Source organism: Mustela nivalis (assembly GCF_964662115.1).
Source record: "Mustela nivalis genome assembly, chromosome: 15".
Taxonomy (NCBI): Eukaryota; Metazoa; Chordata; class Mammalia; order Carnivora; family Mustelidae; genus Mustela; species Mustela nivalis.
This window is the reverse complement of record NC_139034.1, coordinates 41,841,383-41,858,806: the sequence shown is the minus strand read 5'-3', so window position 1 is coordinate 41,858,806 and position 17,424 is coordinate 41,841,383.

Sequence of the window (17,424 nt, the reverse complement as noted above, 5' to 3'; positions counted from 1 at the left end):
AAATCCCAAAATACATAGGCTGCAATAATTAGATGAGTAGAGATGTCCCATTTTCCTCTTCTGTATCATTTGAGTGGGGCACAGGAATCAGAGGGAAGCCTAAATAGAAAGCTTTTGTAATTTGCAGTCTGCTCAGTCATTTATATAGATATAAATTAATAATATTCTGAAGGTCTATTAATAGCAAATAGAGTAATTAAAACATTTTGTGACAAGGATCCTTTCAAGAATCTGCTGAATGCTACAGAATGCCTATCCAATAAATATGATGGTGATCTATAAATTCAGTCTGTATAAATATTTGCATGAACACTCGTAGGAATTGTATATACTTGATTAGCAGACTCAGGTACAAACACTGAAGTAACTGTTTTGGAAAATTATCAATAAGTAGTTTGCTCTGCTGACACTAAATTTTTAAGAGAGGCAAGATGAGTTTGTGTGATGCACTGCACTGTATGAGATATATTTTAATAATTTAAAGATGTATTTTTTTAAAGTAGAAGCTTCCTTTACTATGATCAGATGCTTCATTTGCAGTGGAAGCCTAATTGACCATAACTATTGCGATACAAGTGAATCTTACAAACCAGCAGGAAAGGAAAAGATTGTTCAGCGGGGGAGCCCTTCCACTTTTACCCTTTGGGTTTGGTAGCAACGGGTCTATTGAGATTACAGATCTTTCTCACTCTCACTAATGAACAATGGACATATAATTCTGCCTGGTTAGAGGCAGCAGGCACAGCTGATATGAGCAGTCAAGAATAATCAGAGAGGGGCATAAAAATGGTGAGGATTTAGAATTTTATTTTATGACTTAATCCATTTCAACAAGTATAAATGAACAATATTCTAAAAGTTATAGCTAGACTCTTTAAAATATATATATTTGGGGCAGTGGAGAGAGTGAGGGCAGGGGTTGAGGGAGAGAGAATCTCAAGCAGACTCTGTGCTGAGCTAGGAGGATGCCACTGGGCTCTATCCCTTGACCCTGAGATTGTGACCTGAGCTAAAATCAAGAGCTGGATGCTCAATCAGCTGAGCCACACAGGTGCCTCATCGTAGCTAGATTCTTGAGTCATGGACACTTCCAAGAATCTGCAGAATGCTTTGGAGTTTATTTTCAATATATTTGTATTTATAAACATAGATTTAAAACATTACATATTTTAAGGGAAGATTTGTGAAGAAGCAACCCATGGAAATCCTTATGCCCCATGGATTCCTGATTACAGAAATCTCGAGCACTGTGAGTAACTTAGGGTATCACTCCAAGTAGTTTCTATTAAGAATAAAAACATTTAAGGAAAGAAAACTGAAGTACTTGGTTTTAAATATGTCTATGTATTAAAAAAGAAAAAAGAAATATTAATTATTAATGAAGGTCTAACATCTTGTCCTGGTTTCCAAGTGAATTAGTGACATGTAGATGTCACTAATTCCTCCCTTGCCTCAAACCTTGTGAAACTGCCATTGAAAATATCTTAGAAAAATAAAGCAAAAATATAGAAAATCATTCATCATTGTGGAAAGGGCAGTAATGACATGTTTGAATAACTGAAGGTGTTTTATACATACAGTGGAGATTGGACTTGATTGAAGGGAACTTCTCAAGTTATAGCTCCCCATAGCCACTTTTCTGAGAAAAAGAGGAAAAGACCTGGGAAAATGTAAATATCATGTACTCTAGAGAAAAGAAGCCAAAAACATAGGCTTTGGGAAATTATATGAAAAGGTTCAGCTATTTTCCTGTAACTCAGAGGAAGAGGCTAATGAGGAGATCAACAAAATCAGAGAAAAATAAACACAATGACGGGTGTTAGATATTCATTAACAGAACACAATAATAAATAACAGAACTTAGAAAAGAGAAAATAAGAGAGAATGGAAAAAATAAGGAAAATCTCTTACCATAAAAATATGAAAGGGGTTTGAGGTTAAAAAAAAAAACAAAAGAGGCCCAGATTTGTTAATTCAAATAGTTCATTGACTACCACGCAAAATGTACAAACCATCACAGAAATAGTCTCTTGATTTTTGAACTTCAAGGATAATGAAAAAAAAAATATATTGTTCATTCATTGTTAATTCTAAGTTCTGGTCTCCAGACCTCCTTCACCAGAAAGAGCAAGATGAACCGCAGTTGGTCACATTTGTTCATGCCCCAAACCCATAGGTCAACACAGAATGCAGCTTCTACCATTTCCAGGACAAGTGACATTTTCAGGAACAAGCTGATGGGAAAATGGACAAGACAATGTGCCTTAGAGGCACTCCACTGTAGCTAAATCATGGAAGAAACCTCAGTGCTGCAGAACACAGAACGTCCTTAATACTTGAGCTTGATTTCAGATTTTATAAATAACATACATTTTTCTCTTCACAACTTCGTCTATTGCACAAACTCATTCTACACTCCTACATGGAACCAGGAGTGGTGCTTCAGTCTTCTGAAAACCTTGCCTCCATATACTCAAAGTCCTTCTGCATTTTTGCTTCTTTCCACTCCTATACCAAAATAAATAGGCAATTTCCATTGTTCTACATGTTTCTTCTCCTTATTTTATTTCTTTTTCTATAAGACAGCTGAACAATATAGTATTTTCCTGATTTCTTGAATTATTTCTATTTTAGTGAGTCATTTCTACCAAAGTGACTAACTTTGGTGCATTTCTTTCTTCCTGTAAAATAAATTTCTCTTCCAACTTTCTCATCCTAACAGTACTACAAATGTAATACAAAATTTCTAGCTCGTACAAATAAAGAAAAATTGAATCATCTCTCATGTAAAAACAACAACAACAACAACAAAAATCTGTTAAAGTGATATTAGCAATCTACAAAATCAGAAATATAATTCATTCATTCTTGTTTTAGCAAATGAGGTATACATTTTTATGTTCTGGAATTAAAATGAACAAGGCAGACCAGGGAGGAATTCCTTTGTCCCTGCTCCAGAACTGTTGACCTTATAGGAATAAGGTTCCCATTTCCTTGCTGGTTATCAGTCTCAGCTCCACAAGGCTATCTGCATTCCTGCATTGCCCTCTCCATCTTCAAACTAGCAAAGAGGATGTCTTTTCAAATTTCAAATCTCTGACTTCTTCTGCCACATCTATTTTGACTCCAGCTGGAGGAAATTCCCTGGTTCAAGAGCTCATGTTATTAGATTGGGTCCATTCAGTTACCCCCAACAATCTCTCTAAATTAAAGTCTGTAACCTTATTTACATCTGTGAAGTCTATTTTTCTCATGTTCCGTTATATATTTGCAGATTTCCAGGGATTAGAATGTGGACATCTTCAGAGGGAGCATTTTGTCTACCACAGAGGATGTGGATAAATACATTACCCAACAGCTGTCAGTATTCTATCTGAATGTTAAGATAAGAAAAATTAATATAATGGAGCAACACTTAAAATTTTACATAAACAGCATTTAATAAAAGCAGGTATACATTATTGGAATTTTCTTAAAATTTATGTATGCACATTTGTACATAAAAAATAAGCGGGGACATGAACATCAGGCATTTGTAAGGCTATGTTGTAAGCATTTATATCTGGGTGGTGGGGTGGTGGGTGACTTCTCAATTCTATAAATTTATATTAATGCTATATAATATTATATCTAAATATAATATTATATTATAATTTATATTATACATTTATAATGATATATAAATGTATAATATAAATTATAAACATAATAATCTATGTTAAAATACATAAACTAATAGTACCATTTCCTCTCATTACCACTTTAATTTCAATCACTTCACTATCTCTCATATAAACAATATTAATTTCCATGTTTGCTTTTGTCCTTCTTCCCACCAGGCAAGTCCTTTTATCATAGAGCTCACTCAGCTTTCTAAAATGCTAGAGTTACACAAGGAACAACTTATTGCTTATAACTACTTTCTCTTGTTTTTAATTGTTACATTAATTGTAAATAATTTATTCCTCAAGTAGAATAACAGTATCCTTGGTATACGTCCATAACTAATATTCTTTTTTATTTTAGTGTATTGTTGGGAAACCAAACAATGCTAATGAGAGAAATTAATTTATAGGTAAATGAAATAAGGACCAGTCAGACTTGATACACCTTAACATAATGTTTCAAAAGGAAAAGATTTAGTAGTACTTCCCACTTTAATTTATGTGATTATACTCTTTAGATAAGGTATATAAAATTGTTATGTTTCAATATTGCTATATATGTCAAGTCTAATATCTGATAGTGATTCAATTAGATTAGCTCCATATTAATAAAATACTGTTTTTCTTATAAAAGTGTGGATTAATTCTTTGAAACTTATAGTTGTCTTCATGTCTGTCCAATTAAATACATTGATCATTCATTCTGATGGGTTTAAGATATTTATGACTCAAGAACAAAGCTAATTGGTTTATGTGGACTTAGTATGTTCAACAAAAGCATTAAATACATTTATTCAACAGAGCATATATAAATACAATTCTTGTACAAAATAGAGTATGAAGGATCATTAGCAGTCTCAATTAACCTAAAATTTTATGTCAGTCATGATGTGGGGTAGGGGTGGTCTGTTCAAGGTAGGATATCTCATTAATAATGTTGAAAATGTTATTGGCAGACTCTGGTTTCATCTGGTCCAGTAAGCAAGTAGGTTAACCTCCCAGTAACTAAATTTTATCATCTAAAAAATACTAATAAAGTATTTGGTGTTCTTCTCTCCCAAATTTGTAGGGACTAGCAGACATTTGGGAAAGGTTCTGCTGCCTCTAAAAAAATTGTTGCCATATTATTATAGTATTAGTCCATCTTGTAGCTAAATTGTGATAAAAATGAGTATAACAAAATTTTAAGAATTATAAATTTGTTTTAAAAAATACATAATTGGGGCGCCTGGGTGGCTCAGTGGGTTAAGCCGCTGCCTTCGGCTCAGGTCATGATCTCAGGGTCCTGGGATCGAGTCCCGCATCGGGCTCTCTGCTCGGCAGGGAGCCTGCTTCCCTCTCTCTCTGCCTGCCTCTCCATCTACTTGTGATTTCTCTCTGTCAAATAAATAAAATCTTTAAAAAAAAATTAAAAAATACATAATTGCACTTATTTATAATTATTAATCTCTTGACCATCCTATATGCTCTCATATAGGTTATTTGCTCTCAAATATTCCAGACGTTTAGAGATGTGCTTTCTAGGTTGATATTTTATTTGATTAATCTATTACGTATTTTACCTATTTGAAAATAACTTGCTTTTGATGTATATATTTATCTGAAAATACCTAACTAGGTCATATTTTTACTTTTGTTTACTTTTTCATTTGTTTGCTCCTGACTGTGTGGCAGCACAAACAGAACTCTAAAGAGCACAGATAAGCTCTCAAAATGTTACATGGCATTTTACCCAAACATCTGTCAAGTAAAAGGTTAGAATTTTCACTTCCAGAAGAAAAACATATACCAATTAGCAGCAATATTCTTCTGTGTATTGCATGATCAGGGTGGGGAGAACGTGGGGATTGACATGCTTGTTGATTATATGGAGGGCATATCCACATGGGACTTTTTCTGCTGAATGTCTGTAAGTTGATTCAAAAGGTAGCTTCTGTACATTATTTAGATGGTTATTTGATACATATACATTTATCTTCAATGTGTATTTCACTTTATACTGGATATATTCTCAAAAATTATCAGTTAAATGAATAATCTTATATATTCCAAAGCACTAGTGGATAATGCTTTTCTGACTATATAAAGAGATTTGCTATCAAAAGTCCCATACTGAATAAAATATTTGAGGTTATAACAATAGTTTTACATGTCATTAAAAGTCTTATAGATACCTAATGTCAGAAACCTGATGAAAAGTAAAAATTCTAAAATTTTTTAATAGGAAAGATTTTAATTATTTGGGTTAGCACTAAAATATAATTTAGATATATTCTAAATTTGTGTTTGATATCAAATAATTTTTGTACAAAGTAATATTAATATAATGTCTTCAAAATGTAGTTCAGTCACAGTATTTATAAAAGCACCAATACCATCATGCCACGTGAGTAGGGTACACATGTGATGAGATTACTACTCACACTTTTATGTAAGTTAGTTTTTTCTCAGTAGTGATAAATCAAACACATCATTCTATACCAAACCATTATGTTTTTTAGTAAATATGTAGAATTTTATGGTTAGACACATAATCATGTGTGTAACTCATTTCCTCTCAATACGCATGTAGATTGCTTCTGACATTTTATTTATAAAATGTTGAAACAAAAAAAAAAATAAAATGTTGAAACTGACACTGTTAACATATTGTATATACATATATGTGGAAATATCTTTCACATGAAATTAATTTATAAGAAAGTAATTAGCTATGTCAAAAGAAATACATATTTTAATAAAAATATAAATATATTCTACTAAAAAGTTAGAGGAACTATATTCATCATAAATGTCAATGTCACAAGGAAAGGCTTTGGAAATATTTCAGATTAAAGGAGACTAGATTAAAGAGCCTGGATGCTCAGTGGGTTAAGCTCTGCTTAACCTTAACCTTCGGCTCAGGTCTTGGTTTTGGGGGTCCTGGGATCAAGCCCTGCATTGGGCTCTCTGCTCAGCAGGGAGCATGCTTACCCCCTGTCTCTTCCTGTCTCTGCCTACTTGTGATCTCTCTGTCTGTCAAATAAATAAATAAAATATTTTAAAAAAAGGAGACTAAAGAGACATAACAATTAGTTATAATATCTGATCTTAGATAGAATTGAGTATTGAATTTTAAAAATGCTATAAAGGACATTATTGGATAAAGTGACAAAATGAGATACACATAGTTCATTAGACAACAACAAAAAGTATCAATGTTACGTTTTAATACTAGTAACCCTACTGGGGTTATGCAAGGCAATACCCTTATTTTAAGAAAATATACATAACAATATGGCATACGAAACTTACTTTCAAATGATTCTGGGAAAAAAAAAGAGTGTATACACAGATCTGATGTATATGCAAATGTACTTACATAGATGCATATGTATGCAGACACATGCCATAGAGAGAACAGAGAGAAGATGAGAGAGAGATCGAAAAAGCAAGTGTGGTAAAGTGTTAAAGGTAAACCTAGTAAAGGATTTATATGTGTTCTTTGTACTACCATTATAGTTGCAACTTTTTCGTTAAGTGTGAAATTATTTCTAAGTAAAAAAAAAAAAATCAGTAGATATTCACAAATTGCTCTCCCAGAAACAGGACTGTTCCTTCCTTTCTTTTCCCCTTCCCTTTTCTTTTAACAGTATTCGCAGCTTTCCTCCCTCTAGCTTCTGCTCTCCTTTTTCCTTCCTTCCAATGTAAAAATCCATCTGCATAAGTTGGTCTAGGGGCCCCTAAGTGGATGCTGCAGCCTGGCAGGGGTGGGAGATTGGCTATATTCAAGAGGCTTGAGGTGATTGGAGCAGTATTTCACACTCTACCAAGGGAGGCAAAAATTTGGAAGTGGGTCGGAGTAGTGTGAACCCTGTAACTTAACAGTAGAATTGGAAATGTTGGTATATATTCATGGTTATCATCATACATGCATAGATATAGAAATACATGGAGATGTGTGTATGCATGTACACACATACATGTATTTTCTGGCTGTTTCTACTGAAATGGCCGGGGACAGGTGAGACTCCAGTAGCAATGAACTTATCTAGTCTCCAAGTGCTTTTCATATATCACAACGAAACAGGTCCTTGAAGAAATTGTTGCTTCTGGGGCTGAGGTAGAGAAAAGAGTAAAATGAGCCTGAAAAAGCTTGTTTTATAAGAAAGTAAAAAGGTGATCAAGAAGTGGTAGGAATATTGTTAAAAAGATAGCCTAAAAATGCTCCCATAGGCCAAACTGACACATCAGAGTATCCAAATAGTGACAGTGGTACATTGTAACCTACTGAATAAAATAAGAAAGTACAAGTACTCAGTGATACAAATTTATAAGTAAGGAGAAGAGAAAGTGCTACTTAGCAAACCAAATAATAAATATGGAGGAAATGATGGTGTTGAAGATCAACATTTGCAATTATCTGAATGATCATTGATTCAGGCAAGGTACATAAATGGATCCTAAAAGTAGGGAATGAAAGCCGGATGGAGATGGAATATGTACATAATTCCAAGAGTGTCACCACAAAAATCGTTATTAATTGTAAAATGGTAATAAGAAACATTACATTAGAAAACCTGGCTGATCTATTATCATCAAATGATCAATGTTACCACCACTAAAGGGATAAGTAGACATTGTGTGCTACCCAGTAGTATGTAATGAAAAGAAAGAACACCTGTGATATTCCTGCTAAAAATAACTGAAGAAAGATTGGAAAAACCCAAAATGAGAGGCTATGGTAATCAGAATAATGGCCTCCCCAAAGATGTCCATATCCTAATCCCAGAATCTGTTGCTATGTTTGATGACCTATGGCAAAGGAGAATTAAGTTTACAAATGGAATTAAGTCTGTTAATCAACTGACCCTGAGAGGGAGAGATTACCTTGAATTATTTCAGTGGTACCAGTGTAATCATATGTGTCCTTATAAGTGAAAAAAATGAGTCAGAAGAAAGAACCAGAGAGGTGGCAGTGTAAGACTTCATGCAAGTTTGCGGATTTCAAAGATGGAGAAATGGGAACACAAGTCAAGGAATGAGAGTAGCTTCTAGATCAAAAACAAAAGGGAACAGATTTCTCCCTGAGCCTCTAGGAAGAAACAGTCAGATTGGCGCTTTGATTTTAGTCCAATGAGACTCATTTTGTTCTGACCTCCAGAAATATAAAGTTTGTGTTGTTTTAAGCCACTAAGCCTGTGGTCATTTACAACACCAGCAAAGAACTAATATAAGGGAAGTCTAAAAAATGACCAACACATAATACATGAACTTGCCAAATTTGGAAAAAATCAAAGAGAAACTAACAGACTGTTTCTGTTTGAATGACAGTAACACACCTTGCGGTGCAATGGTAATTCCTGATTGGATCTTTGACTGCAAAGAACTTTACTAAGTTCTGGGCTTACTGGGTGAAGGTACATGATAGTTCTTTGCACTCTTCTTGTAATTATTCTTTATATTTGAAACTGTCAAAATAAAATTGATAGAAATAAAGCAGGAAAATATTATAACCTCATCAGATATTGATTGTCTATTTCTGCATAGTCTCCCATTAGGGGATATTACAAAATCTTTTTCTTCATTGCCAAGTAGACAAGTGAAAAATTATAATTTAATTATTGGCAATTTATATTTTCACATTTAAAAGCATGCATTTCTAAATATCAGTTGATTTTTTAGGAAGCTTTTTACTTGATTTTTAGGAAGCTTATTTTAGTTTGGTAAAAAGTTTGTCTATGTAGGACAGACTACCTTGCTAAAGCAGCAAAACATAGCCTAAATCAGATGCTTTGCTTTGTCTATGTAGTTTGTCTATGTAGGACAGACTACCTTGCTAAAGCAGCAAAACATAGCCTAAATCAGATGCTTTGCTTATACACAAATACATTTAATGAACTAAATAAATATATTTATTGAATTTAAAGACATGAAATAAGAAAACTTCAAAGAGTTCAAGAGTAGATTGTTTAATTTAAATATATGTTTAAATGCACTTATTTACTTTTTAAAGCCAAAATGAAACATTTTTCCCCAGTAGAAATTTGGGATTGGGGTACCTGGCTGGCTCAGTCAGTAGACCATGCTACTCTTGATCTTGGGGTCATGAGTTTGACTCCCACATTGGGTGTAGAAATGACTAAATATAAATAAACTCAAGAAAAAGAGAAATTTGGGGTTAAGTTGCAATTGTCTGGGTCTAGTGGCATAGTTTTTATTTTTATTTATATATTTATATTTAGAGGTAAAAAAAATGACAAATATAATACTAACTTATATCCTCCTACCTGGCAGTTTATAAAACACTTTCATACTTACTTTATTCTAGTACACAATACCCTTCTGAAATAGATATGCCAGAAATTATCTTTGTCATTTCTCAAAGAGGAAGCTGCTTTTCTCAGGGTGTTAGGGTTGTTAAATGGCAGAGTTAAAACTGTATTCAGTAAGTATGATTAAGTTAATATCACCAAAGGATCCATGGTCCTGTGAATCTATTTTATTTATCTTTACTGTGTATTAATAATGTAAAGCCATTTGAATATTTGAATATTTGACAAGACCTCTGATCTTTGCATTTCAGAGTGAAGATTCCAATGTCAGATTTCCTTAGTTCAAATTCTGGTTCCACTATCTACTTGCTGTTTTATACTCTATACCATTTAAAAAATTCTGTCTGTGCCTGTGTGCTATTTATGCAGTTAATGAGCTAATAGATGTAAAAGTCTTAATCCAAATCTTGACAAGTAATAAATATCAAATAAATGATTTTATTATTACTACTGTGATAATTTAAAATAAAAATAAATGACATTGATCTAATGAAATAAGTTAAATCAACATAATTGGGAAGAGAAAGTAGCTTGTGACAGGTCAGTGTTAAATTAGCTATTGAATGTAAATCACCTAGCTCAGGACCCTAGGTGCTTTGGTCAATGTGATTTATCTACATTTACAAATTGTCCCTTGTGGAAATTAGGCTCAGTTTTCTTCTTCATCATCATCATCATCATCATCATCATCATTTGTTATCATCACATAAGGAAAAGGTACATAACATGGCCTAATGCAAAATGTCAAATCAATACAAAGGAAAAACTTACAAATACAGAGTGATATTTAGATCTCTTTTCTGTTTTCTGTCTTTCAAGACAAAAAAACACACAAAACAAAAAAAAAACCAAAGTCCCAATTCTTTTCATAGTCGATGTTAATTTCATCATTCAGATGATGCTTTTATTCTTAAGCCGAGAAATGTGCTTGTTTTTTGTGTACTACCTGGATTTGTACCTAGGTTTAAACAAATCCTAAATGTTTGACTTTGGGCAAGTTACTTAAACATTTCTATGGTTCCATTTCCTCTGCAATAAAATGGAGTACTACTTCAAGGTAGTGTTATGAAGATTCAGTAAGTGTGTGTCAAGTGATTTTAACAGCTGACCTACTTCAGTTCTGGTATCATAAGTATCACAACTAGAAGAAGTCTAATATTTTAAAAATTCTGGCATTCAACATGTATTAATAATTAAGAGATTCACTGGAATCCGAAGTGTACGGTAGAAAAATTGGTATACTATTATTAGTATGATGCCCTATCTCTTCACAAAAAGTTCATTTTTAAGTAAAGGTGAAACAGATCATCTGACCAAGATGGCCTTACATTTCCTCAGCTTGACGAAACTTCAACAGACTTCTTCCTTACTCCAGGCCCCTGACCTCTTTTTTCTTAGAGCATTTACTTTAGAAAGCTTGCAATTGCAATTTCTTTCTTTGTCCCTTTGAGATGTTATTTTCGACAGACAAAGGTTATCTTTCTCAAGGATTTGGGAATCATCTCTTCAAAATGTAATCATCTAGATAGATAAGGGTCCCCACCATCCAGTTTTTGTGAGAGTTTAGAGTCGAACTTTCACAAGGTACAATTAACAAATGCAGAGAAATTATGTTGACCAAACCACCCCAAGAATGTTCTCTAGTAATTTTGCACTAATTTTGTACATTGGTGTTTAAAAACTCCACTGCCTTTTGTTTGAGTGAAGTTGAGTTCAATCTTTCTCTCCTACTGCGATAAACTTTAATAAAATCTTCATTGCCTATTTAACTAGTCTGGTAGAATTTTTCTTTTATAAATCTGATCACAGAAATTGTCTCCAGAATTAGAGAATTTATTATCTTATTGTGTATGAAATAATTATAGCAGTCTGTTAAATTTTCAAAGAAGAGACTCATCAAAATTCAATAAGAATTTATATTTATATTTTTACTTTAGGTAGATAGTTATCAGTTTTGACATCATATGCTAAGTACTTGACAGGATTAATTTTAGAATCATTTTATGATATGTCTTTTAACTTGCTTTATTGTTTCAATTATCCTTATGAAGTTAATTTCATTTTTTACTGAAGTGTCAGATCCACAAATTTTAGCAAACTGCTTTACTCTTATAAGTCATACATATAAATGACTCGATGTTATAGTTTAAGATGTGTTGTGATAATTGATTAAGGACTTAATTCTACTTTAAGATGAAGACTTGAGAAAGCATCTCTATTTCTTTAGTTATTAGCTTGATCTTAGAATCAAAAATAATTTATGAGACACCAAATTGTCATAAAAACAACAGCTTGCTCTTAAAGTTTCAGTTATATTTTATATGGTTTTAATAATATAATGAAAAATATTCCACTTTTCTTTATATTCTGTGTGATAAATATACAAAATGAATTTTTATTTAAAGTCTGGTGAATGATTCAATTGGTAGGTTAGATGAAATGATGTACATTAAATACCGCACATAGGGGCCCTTGGGTGGCTCAGTTAGTTAAGCCTCTGCCTTTAGCTCAGGTCATGATCTTAGGGTCCTGAGATCGAGGCCCGCATCGGGCTCTCGGCTCAGTGGGGAGCCTTCTTTCCCCCTCTCTCTCTCTGCCTGTCTCTCTGCCTACTTGTGATCTCCTTCTCTGTTAAATAAATAAATAAAATCTTTAAAAAAATAAAATAAAATAAATAATTACCACACACAGAGCAATAGTGGACACAGAATAAATGCCTTTGATCTTCTTCTCCTCAACTTTTCTTAAATCTTTCCCTATTCATTTGTTTAAAACAATAGAAATAATTGGAATGATGCAGGTTAGCTTGGAATGGTACATGAAATTAGCATAAACTTGGTTGGATATGGGTAAAAACAATGATAATGTGGGTTGAACATTCATCAATTTATTTATTTATTTTAATTTATTTTATTGTTTATTTTAATTTTTATTAATAATAAAATACTATATTAAAGATCATCTTATAAATCAGTAATACTAAATCTATAATGAACATTGTGTTATTGGGTTGCATATGGTTTAGATACTAGTCATCAAAATGGAGAAAAAACATAGCAATTAAGTACTTCCTAGAATATGCCAACAAGCCTTTGTCCTTGTGTTCATTTAGGATTATACCTGTTTTAATGACCTACTTAGAATATCCATTATCTATACCCAAACCTAGGAAAACTATAGCTAAATCTAACATTGTGATCACAAAATAAAATAACTGCAGTGGAAAGCAATGTATAAAAGAAACCTGAATTTGCAATCAGTGATTTCAATATGCAGCAAAAGACAATGTGCCCTCAAACATGAGAAGTATTAAAAAAAGATGTTGGATTTATAAAAAATTATTTGAAGAACACTGGGATGGCTCAGTTGGTTAAGTATCTGACCCTTGATTTTGGCTCAGGTCGTGACCTGAGGGCCATGAGATTTAGCCCAGCATGGGGCTCCAGTTTGGGCATGGAGTCTCCTTGAGATTCTCTCTTTCTCTCCCCCTCTGCCCTTCCCTTTCCACTCCCTCTTTCTCTCTTAAAAAAAAAAAAATCAATTTTGTAACATTTCTAAATATAAGCACAAAATATGCCATAATGATTTGACCCAAATTTGCATTTTTCTCAGAACTTTTCTACTGATATTATAAAAATGAGACTACTCTCTTGAATTTCAACTTCAAAATATATAGTTGGTCCAAAATATCCTTATTAGCAGATTTTTATAAATCACAGATAAATTTACTTCACTCTTTCTATTTCTTAGTTGATATATTATTTAATGAAAAACAAGTCTTCCAATTATAGTGACAAGAAGAGAGAAACAATATGAAAATATAACTTAGGAACAAAATTCAACTTTTAAGTAAATCTTAGTGATTTTATGTAATTTGCAGGTGTCATTTTAGATAGACAATATACTATGTACCAAATTACATTCCTTTTTGAGACAACAGTTTGCAATCAGGAGAATGTGTGATGAGGTTTAATCAAAGATTAGAACTTTTTAATTAAATAGGGCCTTTTGTGACTAGTCATTTGACATTAATTACTGTTTTAGTTGGATTCCTTTTGATTTGTAAAGGGCCCTGAGCACTGCAAAAATTATATCGCATCGCAGAAATTGTTGATAATTAAAACAAAAGCTTGTCTTCATCAGCCCATCACATACCTTAAAAAGGAATATCATTTTAAATGTTAAATGGCTGCCTTAGATAAACAGACTAGAGGGCTTTAAAGGAAAAATAACAGATGGGATGTCAAGCCAGTTACATTCGATGGGCAGTTTAAAAGTTGTTAATTGTAATGATTTATAAACTGTTTAAAAATGTTCAGCCACGGGGCGCCTGGGTGGCTCAGTGGGTTAAAGCCTCTGCTTTCGGCTCAGGTCACGATCTCAGGGTCCTGGGATCGAGCCCCACATCAGGCTCCCTGCTCACTCACTAGGAAGCCTGCTTCCCCTTCTCTCTCGAGAGTCTCTCTCTCTCTGATGGCTGCTCCGCCTCCTTGTGATCTCTGTCTCTCTGTCAAATAAATAAATAAAATCTTAAAAAAAAAAGTTCAACCACATTTTTAGGGCTAACTAATGGTAAGAAGTATATGTGCTTTTCTAAAGCCTCAACACCCTTATGGGAATCACCAGCCTAATGCCCACTGCAGGTATGAATAGAGGTCATCCTTCTAAAATTAATGTTAAAACGGAAACTGACCTAAAGTTCAAATAATATTTTTATTTGTGGACCCATGAAGAATGAAATGAAAGTTGAAACTATTTTTGTAAGATGATAATTCTAAATCCAGATAGAAAGCCCACACTCAGAACTACCATTCACCTCTTTGTGGTTTGGAGTTTATGGGCAAGGGTTAATCAAACTAAAAAGATTTCAAAACCAATAAACTAATTTGTTTCAAGAGAATCTGAGAAAAAAAGTAATAATTTATACACAAAAAGGTAATTTAAAAAATAATAGCAATGTGCTGTGTTTATGTAAGACTACAGTGATTGAACTTGTCCAGACATAGACAACCGTTTTTCCAAATGGAACAAAAGAATCACACATTTCCCTGTGCTGGCTGCTTTATAATGGAGGGCGTTCAATTTTTGTACAATTTGCCTTAGGTTAGGGTTATAGTCTGTGGACAGAGTAAAACTAATTGGCCTGAAAACTGATATCACCCATGCCCTTGGCTTCATTAGCAGCATGCACTAACCAACTGAGTTAAATAGACATGGTGGTAATAAAACAGAACCTGAAAATACATGGTTGTATGAACAAAGGATATACAGTACTGAGAATGGAACATGTTGTGATTAATTTTGTCTTTATTAGACCATGTGTAAAAGCTAGTCAGTTAAATTGTGTTTGATATAATTGTACTTAAGGATCTTAAAGATAATAATCTCTCACAACAGTAAAGAATACTTAAATAATATCGATAACTGAGGCCATTTTAGTCTCCATTAAAATAAAAATTACAAATACAATTTGCAAAAGAAGATATTTTATGTTGCCTATGGATGCATATTTATTTTGACTTTTTATTAGCTAACTTTTCAAGTTTAAATTTTATGCTCTTTTCATGTCCAATGGAGACTTACTATGAAAACATCCAACAGTGGAAATTAATTGCTCATTATAGTGAATAGCTTCGGGGTGTTGAGGAGACTTTATTGACCTCACCCCTCACTTCTCCAGTACTGGAATAAAACAAACTGGCACTGCAGAAAGGACAACTACAATGCCAAATTGTCCAAGATAACTAGGAGAATGGGTTATGCCATTATGATATGCCCAAAATATTATTAAAACCAACTTTATACCTTGGGTTTCCTAGCAAGCTGAGAAATTAAAGAAGTATAAAATTAAGAAACTAAACAGAACTTAAATTAATGATAATAAATATCATGTATTACTACTGACTACCAGAAATGTACATGTGTCATGTCATTTACTCCTCCCAGCAACATTCTGATGCATGATTATCCCCATTTCACAAGTGAAAAATTCAGAGAAGTTAGAAAACTTTCTAAGATGACACAGTGAGTAATGACCTGGTTAATATCATGGTCATATTTGGAAAACAAATCTAAGATTAAAAAATAAGATTACAAAAAGATGTAAACGCTCCATTTGGTATCTTAATAAGAAATTCCATGTCTCTTAAATGTGGAGATATCACAGAAACTATGGAAAAATAGATGTTTGGCAAGAAGAGAAAACATGAGTCAAAATGACATTGGAAATGTGTTTTTGCATTGGTTCCACAAGTACAGACCATGGATTCTCCTCCTGACCATTTATCTGTGTATTTAATCACATTCTGTCTGGTGTAAACTTTGCCTCAATACTTCTTAGCCAACCTTAGCCCTTGGGCTCCATTTTGGCTTTTTGTCTAGTACTAGAATCAAGGATATACTCTTTCAAATCTTCCTTTCTGTCTCTCACTCACTCAAATAAACAAAAATGCTTTTGGAAAAATCAAGCCTCCAGTTCTTTTTAACCCTTAACAAAAGAATCCCACAACACAATTTGGTTCAATATAGAACTTGATATGAAAGGAATTCTCCATCCTTAGGACCTGACTTCCATCCTGCCTCCTAGACTCTTTCAGGTCGCCCAAGTCCCCTTTTTAATCCTTTGTTCAAGTTCTTCTTTGTTTAAACAAAATCAAGGCTTTTATATTAATATCCCTTAAGGTCACATCTCCTTCGGTAACTATTTTCAGGAAATTTGTCCTCCTCTTTTGTGCTAGAAACACAGTTTGTTTTCTAGCAAACTAGAAACTAGTTTTCTAGCAAACTAGAAACTAGGGTCCCTTGTCCTCTAGATTAAGAAGCTAGGCGACAAGAGTAGTGTTAGCAAAAATGTCTATCCAACAATACTACTTCTCTGACTCCTATTGTCTGTAGATAATTTGTAGTTTGATATTTAGCCTTAGTCTTTCTCATTTCTGTTCTAAGTAAAGGGAATGAATGATACCATTCTATAACAGGAATGGTCTTTGACACGGCAATAATCCAACTAAGTTTGGATCCTTAGAAAACTTCATCTTGGTGCCATAGTTTACTATGATGAATTCTCTCTCTTCTTTGTTTCTTCTTCTAATGAAACCAGAAGAATGCTAATGACTTTAAACTTTTTCTTACTTTTTCCCCACAAGTGAACAAAAGCTAAAAGGAAAGAATTATGGAAGTTTCTTTTTTTAAAAAAATCTGATTCATACTCCTAAGAAGACATTGATGTTTTAAATTTACAGCTTAATTCTGTTACCTGTACCCATAAAAGCAGGCTCAAACTTAAATCATGAGATTTAGCACATCAAACACGAAGGAGTTAAAATTACAATTCATGGCTGTACTGAATTAAAAGAAGAAAGAAGAAGAAATTTTTTCATTCAATGTTTGTTAAATTAAAAAGATATCTTACTAGAACAATTAAATATAAATCAATAATTATCTTA